The following is a 4,805-nucleotide window of genomic DNA, read 5'->3' on the forward strand; positions in this document are numbered from 1 at the left end:
TATATCCTTTAGAGATTTCTATTAATAAAAATAGTTTATTTACTTTTCATCTGTTATTTATTGTTATATCTCGTTTACTATCTCCGAGTCTATGCGAAGACGAATTAGTGTTGCACGTTTAGGAGAGGAGGGAAAGGTTTTGAAATAATTCTCATTTACCGACGTCACCAACGGAATCTGGCAGGTTCGACGGAACGGTATTTTGAGAATACCATAAACTTTCTTAAGATTCTTTTACTCTCCCTAAGCCTAAATACGGTTGGAATTAATCAGTCCATCGGATGTTTTAGTCGTAACAAGTTCCTTCTTAGTAAAATAGTAGTAACGGAGAATATGGAATTGTTAATTCCGGTTCATATATCTTGGGGAATTAACTACATCCTCACAGTTAACCGTAACTACATATTGACGTCGTAAGGTAGCTTTTTCACTGCTTATCTAAACTTAATGATTTAGGTCTTTTGGATATTAAAACAAGCAGGACTTTTATAGTTTTTATTTCTAACTAATTATAACTTATTTTTAAATCCTTTGTACAAGTTAAAACATCAAAATAGCTTGTCATTATCCTAAAAGTGTAACACTGATGACTAATCGCTTTTTTCAATGAATTTTCATTACTTAGGTTTTATATTAATGAGTTATTAGGTGGTTACAGATACAATGTAGTACTTGTCTTTCTAACTTTCTTATTTCTATATTTTTCTTTTTAACGTGTCAAAAGAACAGTTGTTTATCAACTCAATCTTTTATTTCATTCTATATGAGAGTTTAGGTGGTTAAGATTCCCTTTCTGTATTTCCTCCATTTATCATCCGTGCGTTCATACGATTTAACGGCTATTAGGTTATAAAGTATTAAAAACGAAAGTTTATTCAATTAGGTTACAAGGTTGAATGTATAGTTTTAATTTATAACAGCCTAGCAACCGCGATTGGTAATTAGGATTTTCGAGCTCGACAATCTTTATGCGTTGGTTAAGTGAATTTCGCATATCTTTGTCGTGGGTGCCCAGATCTAACACTGAGCCGGGTGGACCGGAGTGCGGTGAAGCTTGTACTGAGCCGGGTTGGGTCGGAGTGCGGTAAAGCTTGTACTGAGCCGGGTGTACCGGAGGGCGGTGTCCCGTCCTACGACCGGGTAAATTCGTTTGTTAGGGGGGAGGTCGTGGACGTGTATAAACGTCGTACGTCCTTAGTGTGGGCACTGGAGACCGAGACTATGGTGAACAGCCTAGCAACTGCGATTGGTGGTTAGGATTTTCGAAGATCCAGATAATATTTGGGTTACTGTTGGGGTAAGGGTAGGCTACACCCTGATAACCCCACAGTGTCTAGGGGGGACAATTCCAGGACTGCAGGAGCAGTCAGGTTAGTGTGTGTCGGGTTCTAGTGGTCCGATACACTCTGAGCAGAGCGATCGGGCAGTAGGTCTGGGACCGAGTCGGCTTTGAGCGGTGTGTACAGGTCGACCACTTGGCCGAGACTATGGTTTACATAGCTGGGTCGAGTGATCGTTGTTATTGAGCAACCCGGGTTTGGTTGTCGGGTTTTACGAATTCGGGTCAATAATAATAATCACAGATCCAGATAATATTTGGGTTACTGTTGGGGTAAGGGTAGGCTACACCCTGATAACCCCACAGTGTTTATAAAAAGATGGTGTATATAAATCGTTTATTTAAGTACGTAATATAGTCTGTCTCGCTAGTTTAAATTATTTTGGAACAAATTACGGATATAAAGAGCCACAACCTTTAAAGTACGTTTATTAAACCACATACTTTGAATGTCGTACAATCCATTAAATATTTTTTCGTGGTATAAACTTTGCAACAACGGAATTGTCCGAGACGTTCGGTACAAACAAAGATTGGTGAGTACAGCCATAGAGGTTGTAAAAATATAAATTGAAGTGTCGTTGTTTCTCTTTTACTCTTTAGATTATTTCATTTTTTTTTTATTATAATGTACTTTTCTAAGTATATTTTTGCAGACTGTACGAGTTGTTGGGTTTCCTTTGGCAAGACACATAACGTTATGATAAAACGAATAGAAAGTGCTCATTTTAAACTATATTAGAGGGATATGGTTAGCAAACGCTAGGTGATATGGTTAGAAACCAAGCTATTACGTTATGAATGGTATGAAACTGGAATTTTGGACGATATTGTACTTGTCTTTGCTTTGACACTGTTATTTATGTCACGCCACTTGGCCATATGAAAAACTTGAGAAGACTTTTCATAGTCTGATTTCTCCGTGTTGAAAGAATATTAAAACTTATAATTAAATTGAAAGTATCGCTTGTACATTAAGGAGTAAGCTGACGAGTATATAAAAATAGTGTTTTACGTAGAGAACCTACCTCGTAACCGGGGTTTGTGTGATTGGGGTGTACGTATTCCGTTGTGAATTTTTGATATGTAGTTAAAAGGGAAGATTGTTTGCTACTCGAGAGTTATAGCTTTAGGGTTTGAGGTTGGTCGTCATAGGGATGAAAACTACGTTTGTCGACCTTTATCTTATCAGAAGTTTTAGATTCTATTTTTGTACTATCAATTCTTTAGATTATTTTTGTTAATTCTGTGATGTTAACCTCCTAGTTTAAACGTGTTCAGCTACTTCTATTCCTTTGTTTATGTTAGTTGGTTCATTGTCATGAAGTGTTAGTTTGTAAAAGATTTAATGTCTACGTTTTAACTCTGGTTAATGTCTTCCTATCGCAATGTTGGAGTGCGTTTAAATGGACTTTTTTTTTCAGGTCGCTCGTCTTTGAACAATGTGAGAGATCGTCTGGTGTATCGGCGTGATTTGACGTAAATTCTTTGAGTAACTAGTTAATTTGTACCGTTCTTTTAACCTGTAAATTCTTTGAGTAACTAATTAAATTGTCGTCATAGTTAGCGTTCTCCTATTTTTTATCGGGTTTCTCTTATTATTGAATTATCATCGTAGACAGCGTTCTCCTACTTTTTATCGTTCGGTAATGTTGATAGTGTTATCGAAGTTCTATAGACGATTATCAATCTATTCGTCCAGAACATTATTTTCGTAAGTTGTCTTCCCTTTTTTCTCTACATTCTTCTATCATGTATCCTTCATTTGTTGGAGGAAACGTGTTTTTATAACTATAGGGACAGAGGTGGTAGAGGAGAGTTACTTTGGAGTCACTGTTGAAAATTATTTGTAAGGTGTCGTTGGATTTTTTAATCTAAATTGTCTTGTAATCTAAATTATTTTTAGGAAAAAACCGGGTAATAAACTTAGTGGTATGTAGTCTAAATAGTACAAAACATTAAAAAAATACGAAAGGATTATCTTTTTTCTACATTCCGTAAGGGTACGGTTCCCTTTTATTTCGTAAACAGTTCATACCGCGACGCTGAGAGTATAGATTCGATCACAAAACAATCTTTTAAAGACTTCGGGACCGGGTTTCGATATAGATTTTGATTGTAATTTGTGTTTTGTTTTTTTATTTTATTTCTTTTATTTGAGTAATGATTTTGTTGCCTCGTAAGATCTTCAATTTTTTATAATATACTCTTTTAAACCTAATCCTACGACCTTTTCCTTTTTAGTGTACATTTTTAAACTAGAACTTGAACTCAAAAGTTAATTTTTTTTCCCGAATTAATGTTTAGTGAATGAAACCCTGACCGAAATAAAAGGTGCTAAATGATTCAAAGAAAGGTTTCTGTGGTAAAATGTTAGTAAAATTGTATTTAGATAAGTAGGTAAAACCACCTTTTTTATTTTTTCGTGGCAATTCACCGCTTTTTTAATAACTCTTATTAAGTGACCTAGATAGGGAAAAGGGGGGTTTTACCTAACTTCCATACTAGAGACAATGGAGGTTGGTTACGGAGGGGGGCTCAAACATATGAATTGAAAGTTTAAAATGCTCCAAAGGTTTAGATTATTTCCTCATATGTTGTAATTTGTATTTTTTAGTCTAATTATCGTTCAGTTGGAAATTGCTTTGGCGCGATCTTCGCCGGTGGGTATCTGGTGAGGATCTTCTTCTCCTCCTCCCCCTCCCCATCGCGTGCCCTCGCAAGCCCCCGCGCCCTCTTCGTTGCGCCCGCTCCCTGTTCAACAAAATGCCGAGCTGACGCGGGGCGCTCCCTTGGTTGATAAGCCCCTTGCCCATTTTCTTCCTAAATTGCAAACTAGGTTCCAATTTCTGTTATTCTTCTTGCTGTGATTGTAGGAGAAGCAGCCGTCGCAGTCTACACATATTCTCTATACATATTTTATCCCTAAGTACGTTTTCAGTCTTCCATTAAAGTTGTCTTTTAAGCTTGTCCTTTTTAGGGTCATTTTAGGTTCACCCTTCTGGTATTAAGGTCTAATTCACTTCCTGACGCGGCTTATAAATAACACCTGTTGTTGAGACGTTGTTTGTGGGCGTCTGACGTCGCTAACGGGGCTGCGGTGTCGCTGACTAGGCTCCGGTAAGCGGATGGTACGGTAACGTCCGTTAAAGTCTTTGCTTCCATCGTAAGTTTTTGTTGATAGGTGGAGTAGTAGCGGAGCAGAATTTGTTTTTCCTTTCGTTGTTTCGTTGTCTTTTATCTTTTCCCCGACGTTTTTTTTTTTTTTTGTCATATTCTTTTTAGCTCTCCTGGGTTTTTTTAAAAATTTGGGTCTTCTTTGTAAGTCTTTTTGGTATTTATGAAGTTGGTGGTCCGTAGGTTGGTAGGTAGGTTCATTGTACTTTTAGGTTTATGGTCTGTTATTCTACTCTGTTGTACTTCGTTGGTTTCTTTGAAAGTTTTCTGGTTTGGAGGAGAGACGTCT

Source organism: Ananas comosus, linkage group 19 (genome assembly GCF_001540865.1).
Source record: "Ananas comosus cultivar F153 linkage group 19, ASM154086v1, whole genome shotgun sequence".
NCBI lineage: Eukaryota > Viridiplantae > Streptophyta > Magnoliopsida > Poales > Bromeliaceae > Ananas > Ananas comosus.